This window comes from Eulemur rufifrons, chromosome 2 (genome assembly GCF_041146395.1).
Source record: "Eulemur rufifrons isolate Redbay chromosome 2, OSU_ERuf_1, whole genome shotgun sequence".
NCBI classification, from domain to species: Eukaryota; Metazoa; Chordata; class Mammalia; order Primates; family Lemuridae; genus Eulemur; species Eulemur rufifrons.
The window spans coordinates 91,808,237-91,823,190 of NC_090984.1; the positions used below are offsets into that span (position 1 = coordinate 91,808,237).

Sequence of the window (14,954 nt, forward strand, 5' to 3'; positions counted from 1 at the left end):
AAGCGTCTCTGGCTCAACCGCTGCTCACCTCCTGCTGTGCAGCCTGGTTCCTGTCAGGCCATGGACCAGTACCAGTCCACAGTCCAGGGGTTGGGGACCACAGATTTGGATTATATTAGGAAATAAATGTTAATTTTCTTGGGCTTGATAATGCTTTGTTGCTGTATTTTAAAAAGTTCTTATTCTTAGGAAATGCTGCTGAAGTATTTATGGGTAAAATGTTCCATGTCTACAATTTACTTTCAGATAGTTCGGGGGGAAAATTGCATGCATATAGAGAGAAAAAGAAAGTATTTGTGGCAAAATGTTAATATTGTTGAATCTAGGTGGGGGGTATATGGCATTCCTATCATTCTTTCAACTTTTCAGTATATTTCGAAAATTTTTTAATGCAAATTTAGAATAAAATCCTCTTTGAATATTTTTTAAAATAATAACCGTTTCCTATGCTGCAACACACACTTTTTCAAATTGAGAAGGTCATTTGGTATTAGAAATAAAATTTGTTGTTGGTAATTGATAGTATAGAGATGCCCATGCTGTTTCTGATTAATAACTCTGGAACTGGGTTTAAATCAGAAAATTGAATTCCCTAATCCTATTCTAGAACTTATCAAAAGACTTGAGGCCATAATTATTCTCTCCTAGAGAAGAAATATCAAAATGTAAGTTTGTAACTTTCTCTAATAAATGTGTTTTTGCTTGAACAAGTATTTCCCAGGAGAAAAATGTGCACATGCAAACACGTGGAAGAAATTCCCCTTCATAAATTCATTTTTCCATTATTTCAATGTTTTAAAAGCTAAACATACCAAACACAAAAGTTTTAATTGTTTTTTGGTTTTCCCACATATATCAAATCTTCCCTTCTACAACCTCGTTTCTTACCCTAACCCTACAGAGTTTTTTCATATGGCCAGCAACTCTGAGAGAGGTTACAGGTTCTAACAGAGGGCTTTGTAAATCACATGACATACTCCCTTTTCTTTGAACAAAGCCTCTTCAACAGAGCCTGCTGTGTGAATCAGCTGCAGTGGTAGATGACCTAGCTGATTGCCTTCTGGAATAGTCTTTCTAAAGTCTGTATGGGACATGGAATGTTTTCTAGTAGCCAACAGGCTGTGAAGGGTCCAAAATTCTCTCTCGATGAGAAGAGGTTTAAAACACACACACACACACACACACACACACACACATACCCCACACACACCCCACACACAAAATCATGCAGTAGTATCCATGGGGGATTGGTTCCAGGACCCCCCACTGATAACAAACTCCACAGATGCTTAAGCCTCTTATAAATAATGGCATAGTATTTGCATATAACCTTTGGACATCCTCCTGTATACTTTAAATCATCTCTAGATTACTTATAATACCTAATACAATGTAAATAGTTGTTATACGGTATCGTTTGGGTAATAGTAACAAGAAAAAACAGTCTGAACATGCTCAGTACAGACACAACCATCCTCGTGCCCCTCGCTCTAATATTTTGGATCTGCATTTGGTTGAATTTGCGAATGTGAGGGTCGACTGCATACTGTGGGGAACATTATTTCAAAGGATCTTGAGTAGACAAGAGAGGATGCTTCATGAGAGATAGCTTGCCTATAGAAATAAAAGAAGACATGAGTAAGAGAGAAAAAAAATCAGTTTACTCATTGTTTAAGAAAGAGTTTGGCCCTCGTAGGAAACAAGATGACATAACCTAGAAAGCATGACCTGACAGAACATTAACCAGCTCAGTTTAGCTCATGGGAAAAAACTTTAAAACTTACAGAGAATGATTTTCTTTAGTTTCCAAAGTGCTCTGCACAACACTTGAAATAGTCTGAATGTCAGGTCAATTGCAGTTCCTGGAAGTTTTTAAATTTTAAACATTAAAAAATATCTGCTCTTGAGAGTCATTATCATTTCTTAAATCCCCCCGACTTCCTTCGTAGGACAATGACGGGAGAGTGGTATGTGACATGCACTCTGTTAGCCATGAGTCAAAAACTCCAATTACACACTCGTAAAGTCCCAGTTAACTTAAAATTTTACAGCTCCAAATGGCAATTTCTTCTTCTGGTTTTCCAAATATGGTGGACACAAGAGATAGAACTGAGAAATGCTGATGAAAACTTGGCTATACATTTTTATAAGTTTGATTTTATTATGAATTTCTACTATATTCGAAGGTCAGATGGAATTAATTGCCGTAGATCATCAGACTATCTCCGTCCCACCTGGTCTTGTTATCACAGCACAGCAAGATAAAGGGATTTTTCACATGCTTCTCATTCTTTAGCAAGTACAACTTAGGTGTGAAAGGAATTTTTCTTGCCACTTCAGCCTGGCTGTTCTCCCGCCCTGCTGGTCCTGCTCGTGCTGCGGCTGCCAAGCATTGGCAAGCTTCAGGCTACATCCCCACACTCTGGATTCACTCGAATGAGTTCATCTCTTGGCCTTGGTTTGCACCAGCAAGAGATATCATGGCTTAACATGACTAATCTTTCATGTAGGGAAAAAATTTTTCTTGATATCTCCTAAGTGAGAAATAAGAAAAAAAAATTGTAGATTTCAGGTATATTTAGAAAGCTGAAGTCAAATTCATTTTAAGAATACGTTTAGAGGTAAATCTCTGTATTTAGCTTGCTTTCCTCAGGCATAAGAGAAAAACGTAGTTCAGACCAGACCACTGTTAGGAAGCTGGGTAAACTGTGGATGCAACAGTCATTCATCGCCAGCTTGGTATAAAACTGGTTTTACAAAAATCAGGGTGAGAAGAAATTCCTGAGCTATGCAATTTCAGTGATGTGTAAGACAAGAATACGGCCAGCGTGGAGATTACAGAGCTCTGTTCCTGCTTCAGAAACTGTGAGAGGGAGCTTCATATTTATCGGTATATATTTCTGGGAATCCTGGGAGGTCACTGTGATTCCTCATTTCTGGGAATGAGGACAATGCAACACAATTCAGAAATGTGTCCCTGGTCCCATCAGGCAGGAGGAAGCAGCAGAGTTGGAATCCCATCCCACACTCCCAAGCTTAAACCACACTGCTGTGTCACACGTAACCCCTGGTTTCTCTAGGCTATTACACACTGCTGAGCATAACTTCTTTGAATGAATAACAAATCATTTTAAAGTGGAAATGGAAATGAGAGTTCATGCAACAAATTTGACCCATATTACCAGGGAAACTTCAGGGGAGCCCCATAGACTTTCTGTGGTTTCTGTATCATTCTACAAACGTTAGAAGTCAGGAGTCCACATGCTTTTACTGACTCCTTTGGGAAATTAAAAATGACTTCAAGCTGTTTCTGAAAGTAGCTTTGACTAGAACCACTAACTTAGTTGTCAGGACCTGACTTGACCGACCGGCCTCACCTGACAAGGGCTTTTTCTGTATCTCAGGGGTTAAGGAAGTCAAGTCACGGTACCTTGGCTGTCATTTTTCTGATAGCCGCTGCTATCTGCTTGCAGGACAGAGGTATAGGAAAGCAGACTTCTCTTAAGACGATTAGAAGAAGGGAAAGAGAAGGTTCTTTACCAATCAATGTGTGATATTTTCTGAAAATTAACACATTAACTGCCATGTGAGTTGTATTTAACTCACGCTAGTTTTGAGCCCGGAGCCTTGTGAAGCATATGTAACTCACAGGTTTCTTTACCTTGATTCATGTGAACTATTTTTCAAGTTGCATATAACTCACTCATAGAAAACAATAAAAAATAACAAACTTTTCATTAAATTAGAAAGGATCATTTTGTTTTCAAAGTTTTTATTCTATTAATATTTTCATAATAAAACACCATGGCCCTAGGGGAAAAAAAATTTCTTTTCTAGTGTGGTAGTCAATGTGTTAAGGGCAGACGAAAAGTGAGGTTATGGGGCTATGGGGTTATGCTAGAAGTCCAGAGATGAAACTCTGAAGAACTGTAACAGAACCCATTGTGGATATCTGAACCTCACTATTTCCAATCCTCAGGAGTAATGGCTTTAAATTGCATTTCCTTTATAAAGTACCGCAGAATTTTAGGTTTTATTTCCTATGGTAAGTACTCTATAAATATGATAGAATGATAAAATAATTCAAAACATTAAAAATAGGGCCTTTGAGAAAATCCTTAAAAAGTTGCATTTGGTTAATAGGAAGAAGGAAAGGCTGAGAGGTAACTCATAAATAAACAAAAACATTAAAATTTCTAATAGTAAGAACATGTGAATACACTTTCTTTCTGGACTAGCGTAAGTATAGATGTGTTTAAAAGAAAGAAGGTAAAGATCCCATCCTTTTCTAAGACATACATTTATTATTGTCATCAAAACCATTAAATGCTTTTTGGCATAAGATATTACCCTATTAGTTGCTCTACAGAGCAATTTGGACCAAAACGTTCCCCATTCCTTTAGGAATTATAACCTAATGCCTGCAGAGCCTGTGAAAGCACAATATAACAAATACTTGCTGGTTGATTGATCTAGAGAAGGCAAAAAAAAAAAAAAAAGATACGGCTAAAAATGTGGAGTGCTCCAGGCAGCAGAAGAGGAATAGTGAGGAGAGAGAGATACTAAAATATGTGTGGTAGAAGTGGCGAGGGAAGAAGTGGATGATCAATGCCCAAAAGAAGCTGTCAATAAAAAAAAAAAATCAAGCCCCAAACTATAGGACCATTTCTTTTATAACCCTGTTGCTAAGTCACACAGTAGATACTTCATAAATACCTACTACCTTTACAGAACAAGTAAAGAATATAATGAAATCAAGTTATATCATAATTTTCCCCATGAAATAAGGTTTTTCAAGGAAAATTATTCAACTCATTTAATGTAACAAAGACATTTATAACAGAAGTCCACTGTAATTTTTTCCTATTTTTTATAATGGTTCCCTGAAATGGCAACTATAATTCACTAAGAATGTGTTCAACAGTGGATTAAGTATTGAAAGCTTTTGATTTCAAATTTAACCCACAGCAAGTCCTAGGAAGAAATCAATTTCTTCCCAGAAAGTTCATGAGAAATAATGACTGATATAGTATAAATGCAAGATATAGTATAAATGCAAGATATTACCCAGAAAGTTCCTATGAGGTTATCATTAGTTCTAGAGTGGCTCATAAAATGCAACTCAGGGAAAAGTCAAGTGCAGTGAGAGGGCACATCATACATGCATTCATTCCATGGTCATGGGAAGTCTACTTTTTTTGAAATGCGGGTTTTAAGCACAAGTCAAAAATGCAATGCCAACCTAATTGTACTCATCATCTATCCTCTAAGTTTTCTGGGAAAGAAAGCATCAAAAATCATTTGCATCCTCTCAAGTCTTTGCTACAGCCATAAATAAGCAAGAGGCACTCGAACAAGGAGAGAGGAAGAGATCACTAATCCTATCAACAACTTGCCAGTTTTATTTTTATATTTTAAACAAATAACTTGTTCCTCTGTCTCTGGGCACACATTCAGAAGAATGACTTGCCAATAGTTTTTGGTGGCTTCAAGGGAAGGCTTGAGATTTATTGACATAGACGAAAGGAAGTACAAGCAAAACTCATATTAACTACCTTTATGTGCTTTCTGCAGCTTTGCAGATGACAGGGACATCAATATCCAGTTGACTGTGTAGAGCAGTTAGTTATGGTATTAAGAGGTTAAGAGGAAAAAGTGCAGGCTGGCACTCAGGGCCAACTGGGAAGTCAGCCTGAGGCCTGCAGGGTATCTGCAGGAGCAAAGCCTCTGTTGGCACTGGTTGATTCAGTGGCTAAATGTCAAGCTAATTTACATTCAGGCAAGGAGATTCCATGGAAAAAAGATAAATGAATAAATGGTATGAGGATGCCATTTTTAAAGACTATATTACTCTCAAGTGAATTTGGTCATGGGTGAAATCACCAGTGCCTTGAAATTTTCCACCAAATGTAGTCCTTTAGTGGAAAATGACTACAAAGTACACCCTTTGGTGATAAATCCAAAGCAAGCTGAGTGATTTGAACATGGGGGGAAGGGAAGAGGGAATGCATGGAAGTGTACCCAGCAGTGTCAAATACAAAATTTCTTCTTCTTTTTTTTTTTAGAGATAGGGTCTTGCTGTCACCCAGGCTGGAGTGCAGTAACCCAATCAGAGCTCACTGCAACCTCAAACTCCTGGGCTCAAGTGATCCTCTTGCTTCAGCCTCCCAAAATGCTGGGATTTCAGGCATAAGCCACCACAACCAGCCCAAAATTTCCTTAAAATTCCATGTTTTGCCTTTAGTATCCTTGTGAATTTGGCATTCTATCCCATAACACACCCTTGTTTAGTGTGAAAATGAAGCACTGCTATTTAGCTGCTGTTGCAAAAAGAAGCACCCTTCTCTATGCCTCACACGCAAACCCAATTTCAAAGCCTGGTTCTGATGGGACAGCACACATTAGCAATTGCCATAAGTTTCTTTGCCAAGATTCTCTTTAAATAAGCCATTCCCCACTCCCATGTTGTGAGAAAAATCCATAAGCTCTTATCCAAACCAAATACCACTGTCAACAGACCTATACAAGCAGTTAAGGGTGACAATTCAAAGATATAAAACAAAGTGGCCACAATTTTTTGGTACAAGTGGTATTTTTTATATCAATGAAAAACTCTGACAAATGATTCAAAAATAAAGGTTCCATTTCCTATTGAGTTTTATAGTTTAAATCAATATGTTGTGTCATCCACATCATCAAATATAAGGAACCCACTGGATTCCAGAGGGACTAGGAGTGTGTATTGTGGGCATAGAAATATTCAAAATGAGAAAGTGGTCAAATGGAGAACTATAGTACTTGCACCTTCTCATTTTTTTTTTTTAATTGAAATCAAAAACAAATTGAGGCCAGGCACAGTGGCTTACACCTGTAATCCCAGCACTCTGGGAGGCCCAGGTAAGAGGATCGCTTGAGGTCAGGAGTCCAAGTTGAGCCTGAAAAACAGCAAGACCCCATCTCTACAAAAAATAGAAAAATTAGCTGTGCGTGGTGGCACACACCTGTCATCCCAGCTACTCAGGAGGCTGAGGCAGGAGGATTGCCTGAACCCAAGAGTTTGAGGTTGTGGTGAGCTATGATGACACCACTGCACTCCAGCCTCCCCATCTCCTATCTGTATAAGCTCTTCTAAAAGGCAAGAGGGGCCGGACATGGTGGCTCATGCCTGTAATCCTAGCATTCTGGGAGGCTGAGGTGGGAGGTTCGCTCAAGGTCAGGAGTTTGAGACCAGCCTGAGCAAGAGCGAGAGCCCGTCTCTACTAAAAATAGAAAGAAATTATCTGGACAACTAAAAATATATAGAAAAAATTAGCCAGGCATGGTGGTGCATGCCTGTAGTCTCAGCTACTCCAGAGGCTGAGGCAGAAGGATTACTTAAGCCCAGGAGTTTGAGGTTGCTGTGAGCTAGGCTGACGCCACGGCACTCTAGCCAGGGCAAAAGAGCGAGACTCTGTCTCCAAAAAAAAAAAAAAAAAAAGGCAAGAGGAAAAAAAGTATTTCTCCTTTTCTGCCTTGAGGTAACCCAGCTGTCATCATTAACTGGCCTCTCAGTTGGAGTGATGGGCTCATGAGCACCAAGGCCAGCCCCTTTGATTCCCTTGCTCTTTGGAATAGCACGATGACATAAAACTTGGTATTTCTGATGCACCAGGAATGACTGGACCCAAGGACCAGTATCATATTTTGCCTAAATGGCAAGGGTATCCTGAAACATGTTGCCATGAAACGACTCCCCAGAAAGTGAGGAAGGCTTAACTCATGACTCCTTTAAACATGACATCAGAAACACAAGAACAGTAACTACTCTGAAATGGTGATCTTTTTTTTTTGAATGAGGCTGTGAGGGTTTGTATGCTCTCTTCCAAGGCAAGTAGCAGTCTTTTACATAGTTGTGCAAAAGACACTGTCTCTGATTTGACGCCAAAAAGGGTAACATCATGAATAGCATATTTTATAGATGAACTTCTATAACTGACTAACATTAATTGATTAACAGTATATATTCATACGCAGAACAAGCACACCTTTCATGTCTGAAACAGACAGTTCTATTCACTTCTCAGCTTCAGTCTCATCAGCTCTAAGATGGAGATGATTGAGATCTGATTACATAAGTTTGTTGGGAAGAACACGAAAGATACAACATGCTCAGAGAAAGTGCTTGGCAGTCAGCATATCACAAGAAGGCAATAAATTTTAGCTGCTATAATTGCTATTACTGCTGTTCAGCTATTAGGGACATTATCAAGGTAATACTTGGTCAAAAATGATCAGCTTTGGAAATTAATAATGGCTACCATTTTTGAACACCCATCAAATCTCAAGCATTACATTGGTGATATTTATATATACTATCCCTAGCCCTTACGACAATAAGACAAAAGTATTAAAATCTGAATTTCAAAAACAAGGAAACTGAGATGCAAATACATTAAATAATTTTCCCAAGGCCCTAGAACTACTTAAAAATTAATTTTCAACAAATAAATAAAGGAGTTTTCGGGTAAGCAAAGGCTTAGCTTTGATGTCATTATACGTGTCTCTGATTCTGTCCACGCACACATGGGTATTTGTGTGTAGATGTGTGTGCTCACACGCTGCAAAAGCAGCACAGCATATTGAAAACAGCATGACTTTGGAGTCAGACACACATGAATTTAAATACAGTGTCCAGGATATTTACTGGCTGTGTGATCCTCTCTGTATATCAGTGCCCTTAACTATAAAAGTCCCTGTGTAACTAAAAACAAACATTTCCGCATCACCTCAATCACATTTTTGAAAATAATAACCCAAAGTGTTTCCAACTTGTTCTAAAGATCTCTGTATGCATCAAGGTACTGAAGCAACTTGAACTCTTTCAGTGCTGTTATTTCTGAGCATGACTTTGCCTCACCTTTGAGTTGTCACAGTACAAACTCAATAATGGAAAAAAGTCCAAGACTGGCTTGCTTCATTAAAAAGAATGTCAGAAAACACAACTGGCTACTTCAATACATAGGGCTTATTGCTTAGGAAAAAAAAATCTTTTAACTGTACAAATCTGACCTAAGTATAGACACCAGTGTATAAATCTGGAACTATGATCTCTTTGTGGGTGAACGCTTACAAACTGAAGGGTCTGAGACACATCTAAAATCCGCAGCTACCCACGAGAGGGACCTCATAGAAGTCTACAAGCACAGTGGCTCAGACCATCAGAGTCATCAAAAGAAGGGAGTGATTAAAGCCCAGACTTTAAACACAAACAGACCTGAATTCTAGCCCTGGTTCTGTCACCTATTATCCGTGTAACTAATTTATTGTTAGATGATTTATGATCTTTTCATAAACCCAAAGGAGACCCCATAGTGCAAGGATTCCTGATGTTTCAAAGACTCGGCTTAGGAGAGGTTCACGATTCCCTCCCCCACCCTGGCTCTCTCCTGGCAACAGCCAAGGGAACTGGGCCGGGCTCCAGGGAAGGGCACAACCCCATGTCTGCTTCCCATCACCTTCAAGTACGTCCTTGCTCCTCCTTCCTTCTCTTGTTCTTACTACTCACCACTCTTCTCTAACCCCCTACCTTTCACCTCAGTCTTCAGAACGTTTCTCTTTCGGTCTCAGGCAATCTCCTCGTCTCCCATTTCACGTGTAAGTAAACAGCACAACCTGCAATAACAACAAAGTTAAAAATTAAAGTCTTTGGTGTTTAGGGAAATTGGGTTTAATAACAATCTGGTGACATCAAAAACTTTGTAGGTATCCAGAGATTCCTTCAGAATCTCTACAGATACCACATGGTAGGAAAAGCCTGGGCTTTGAAACCAGACAAACCTGTTTCTATGCCCAGCTCAAATTCTTACCACTTGTGTGTTCCTAGAAAAATTACAAAACAGAAGATTCCTTTTTCCTTTACTGTTAAAGTGAGAAATTAAATAATTCACATAAAGCAATTAGCACAGTACCTACATGGCAAGTATACAGTGAATGTTAGCTATTATTAATATTGCTCTCTCTCTCTCCTCCTATTTCTTGCACCTTGCTTTTCTTTTACCAATGGGATTCAAGACGTTGGATTTACGCTGCACTGTGGTAGCCCAGCCTAAGAACCTACACACTGACGTGGGGAAGGTGGACAAAGAAATGTATTCCAAGTTCCAAATGCAGCTTGACAAACTAGATCACAAGCTGTTTACAGGTCTATGAGAGAAGGCTTCAGAGTCAGCCCCAAGTGGAAATAGAGCTTTAGTTCATTGATTCATTCATTTTAAGTATTCCCTGGGTCCCTACCCAGCTCCATTTTATAGGTTTTGACATGGAACTGGAAGGGAATGCAGAACAAGTCTGGAATCGGAAAGAACTGGAACTAGTCAGGGAGGCTTCTAGGAGACCTAGGAACATTGGCTTCTATCTCTGGTGAAGAATGGCGTAGCCAGATCAAAGACTAAGCAAAAGTTGGTGGAATTGTGTTGAAATAATACACAGGTTTTCTCAGGGTAGACACTCAGTATTATGTAAGCTCCTTAGACCTTCAGTAAGTCTCTTAAGCAGTGGACTGGGAAGGGCACAGTTCTAGAGCAGCATCTCCAGTGGTGGTTACCTGCTCACCAAACATACCTGAATTTTCAAAGCATAAAATTCGAAATTAAAACCTTTCCCCTTTGCAGACTCTACCATCCTCTTCCCTGTAGCCCTAGAATCTAGTGTGTTCTAGTAGGTGAAAAAAAGAAAAAAAAAAATCAAGAAATTATAATCTTACAGGAAGAAATGATGAAAATTTTCGTTATAAATTGTCTGGGAAAAGACTAACAAGCTTCTATTAAAAATGCAAACTATCCTTATTCCCACTTATAAAAGTGAATTGTTTCTCTCTCATATTTGAATGTGTTCTTGGGTAAAATATTTATAGAGATTTCATCATGACTTTTGGTAGGACTTCTTTATTTTGCCTTCTTCTCACCTATTTGTTATGTATGAAATAAGATAGACACCTTATATAATGTACGACCTCCAATAAAGTATCATATTAATAAATTATGATATGATCTTTGACTAGGTATGTTAGTCTTGAGTAGTTTACCAAAACACGTACATATTTTCTTTCATGATCCACTGATTCCACAAATTCAAATATGGGCAAAATTTTGATAATTGATGTCAAGGTAAATGTGATGAAATGAAGTAGAACATTTGTAGAACTAAGGAAATGATAAAATGCTTAAGTTTGGGAACTCACTGACTTACATGCCTTAAATCTGAGTCAGACTTCCCTTGATACTAGTGTTACAGAAAAACAATTTGCTCCCTCCCCTCCGTGCCAGTGTCAGATCTATTATTTATTACAGCTCTTTTCCATTTTAGCTCCTTTTGTCATTCCAAGGTATTCAGGAGGGAATTCCACACTTTACTATTTTTAGTAGATTTCAGAGTCAGAAAAATTATAGGAGTTTGGTCCTACAATTACATAAACTCAATACTGATTTATACTTCCTAACATTGCTCTCTTTCCTCTGTTTACCATTCATTCATTTAACAAACGTTTACTGGCATACTAGAGCCACAGCATAAACGAGGCATACACAACCCCTATACCATTGCAAGTTACAGGGGTCCTCCTACCTCCAGATGAAGCTTCGTACATTATTCACACAACGTCTTTCAGCCCTCCTTTTTCAGCATTGGCTCCATTCTTGGACGGATTTCTTTTCACAGGTCCAAGATGGCTGCAAGCAGCTCCTGGAGCTACCTCCTTCCTCATGTCCACTAAAGTTTCTGTCCTTACAGAGCTAAAAGCCTCTGAAGAGTTGGCAGGATGATGGGAACTCATCAACCCAACACATACATGAATCATTTCTGATAGATGAGGGCTAACAAGTGTGTGCAGTCCTGGGAATCTTCCCATGGCAACAGGATATAGGCCGAGTGTTCTGTTTAAAACCAGCACTGAGCAGCCACCATATGCTCAAAACTGTGGCCTCTGGCAGCGATTCAGAGGTGAAACATCTCTTGCCTAATTAGCTGGCACTTTGATTCATGCAGTGCGTCAGAACTCACCTTTATTTATAAAGTTCAGGATTTCAGATAAATTTGCAAGAGCTGCTGAAAGTTAAGCATTTGCAAGAATGTTAGTTTCCTTGGTTAATCATAATTTAATTGTCCCCATGTAGCGCTGGTTAGAGAAAAATGAAAATAGCTCCATTCAAACCTCATGTTAGTAGAAATGTTCCTTCTCCACTTTGATTTCCACCTTGAATGCTGGATTTAATTCTAACCTCACATACCTCACCATCAATCTAATGCTCTATGTCAGTGGTTCTAAACCTTGGCCACACAATGGAATCACTTGGAGAGCTTTAGAAAAGACCAATACCCAAGTATCAACCCCAAAATATCAATGGTTAGATCTCAACAGATTCTGTTGTCATTGGTCCAGGGTACAGCCAAGCTCAAGAACCACTGCTCTAAGTAGAACCACATTAGAAATGAAGATATGTCTCCTAGGAAACATGCTCAATTTGTGTAAGCAACTAATTTAAATTGCTATAGCCAATCAGTTAGGAAACAGTTAAAGTTGACCTAAGAGTAAATCAAATTCAGAAATAGGGAGAAATGTTCCCCACATCAACAACAAGCCACCCATCTGTGGGTGCTTCTGCCCCACCATAGACACATCTCCCACCTCACCCACATCTCCCACATCTCTGCTGCCACCACCTGGTCTAAGCCACCATCACCGTGTCCCTGGGCCACTGCAATAAGCTCCCAAGCTGTGCAAGCTCTCCAGGCCATTGCCTGTTCACTCCTCCTCATTCACTATACTCCAGCCACATTGACCTTTCTTTTCCTCCACATCTTTCCCACCTCAGGGCCTCTGTATGCATTGCTCCCTCTACCCAGAATGTTCTACACACACACCCTTGACTTCTTCCCACTATACACACAAACACTCTTGGCCTTGCCCACTCTACTTATTGCCCAGGGCCCAGCTTCAATGTCCCTTCCTCAGAGAGGTTATCTCTGACCCCTAATCCAAAGTGAGCCTCCTGTTTTATATATGCTTAGTGGCTAGGTTTTATATTTTCCTAGTGAGGGGTTATTTGTACAATATCTGGCTCCCCCTTCAAACTATAAGTTACCTGAAGACAAGGACAATTCTGCTCACCCATGTATGCCCTGGCACTCAGCCTTACCTTGGCCCATAGTAGATGCTCAATAAATAATTATTCAGTGTAAATAAAAGAATTGTGTTTTACTGTACCATTTCCTTAAACTGAGGGATACTGTAAGAAATAGCTTATGAAGTGTATAGCCATATTTACTCAAAATGATGTTTAGAACCCTGGTCACTACATTATACAAGTATTCTCTTTACAAAACCCATAGAAAAGGGTTTTGACAATCTCAGTTCTAATAGTAGTTATGGTTTCCCTGAAAGAGAAACCTTTTACCTCTAAGCTTCAACAAGCTCTCTGCAGACAGGGCCAAAGAGAAAGGGGCAGGGGCTGACCAATGCACACCTAGTTACCTCTCCCGAATTTACCAACCAGATCATTCTCTCCACTCCCATGGGGGAAGTCAGGCCAAGCATGTTAACTAAGTGATGCCCTCACATGGAAACATTAAGTCAAGGGAAAATGTTCTCTACCCCCAAATATCATTGACTTAGTAACATTCATTTCCTATAGTAAGTATTTTATATTATAACATAAAAGCAGTGTATTAGCTTCCTATTGCTGCTATAACAAATCACCACAAACTTATTATCTTACAGTTCTGGAGTCAGAAGTTGGAAATGTGTTTCACTAGGCTAAAACAAGTTACCGGCAGAGCTGCATTCCTATGGGGTCTAGGGGAGAATCCATTCCTTGCCTTTCCAGCTGCTAGAGGCTGCCCACATTCCTTGGCTCCTGGCCCCCTCCACATCACTTCAACCTCTGCTTCTGTTCTGACATCTTCTCTGACTCTGAGACTCCTGCCTCCCTCTCTCCTTTATAAGGACCCTTGTGATTATATCCGGCCTGCCAGCTAATCCACGATAATCTCCCAAACTCAAAATCCTTAACTTAATCATACCTGAAAGGTCCTGGGAATTAGGACACAGACATCTTTGGAGAATCATTAGTCCACCTACCACAGTTACCTAAATAATTAGAGGTCTATGGACATGCCAAAGTATGAATCTGAGATATGGTTAAAACCATATTAAAGAACTAAACCCAGTATCCAGTGCCATCCATTCAAACCAGTTCATGAATTCAAACACTTCAGCCCAAAGGTAATGATATAACATACTCTTCACCCTGAAAAAGTAGCCCAGGGACATTTCCAAATGTTGATTTGAAAGAAAAAAAAAGTTGATTTTAACCCTAAGAAAAACATCACTGATTCCTAATCAATAGTCCTCTAGCTGTGATGACAGCTCTTTTGTTATTCCTCCTGCCTGGAATGCACCACCCTCTCAGTGGTGCCCCAATGTGTCCCTGTCCTCTCACTCCTGGCCATCTCCCTACCACCTCCCTTCACTCCTCCATGCTCACCCAAAACTGCAAGAACACCAGAACAGAGACATGGGACATGAAGATGAGCTATGAAGCCACTCTTAAGAAGAGGAACACGAAGATGAGACAATGTCTAATAGACAAATTAGGAAATTCCCCATAACTACTTAGGAAGGGATCTGCTGGATTTTTAGACAATTTTCTAGCTCTCCCTCTAGCTTTAGATTTTTATATATATTAATTGTTTATTCTTCTTGCCTTTCCTTTCTTTCTTATAACCTCTTAAATGTCAAGGCCTTTATCATTCTCAAGGTCATGCAAAGGGTCATTTAGGTCATTCAACAGACACATGTCTGTGATTAACCATGAGTCCCAGGCTGCCATTTGCACATGCCAATTCATAATTCCCCCATCTGCTAAAAGTATGCATCCCTGAATACTTTGAAAGCATGTAGGTTTTAGATAATATTTTAA

General features: G+C 39.4%; 1 protein-coding gene across 1 annotated transcript in view; it reads left to right on the forward strand.

Moving 5' to 3' along the window:
• RHOJ (ras homolog family member J) overlaps window positions 1-14,954 on the forward strand; it is a 77,434-nt gene that overhangs the window by 24,500 nt on the left and 37,980 nt on the right. The gene's annotated exons all lie outside the window — the stretch shown is intronic.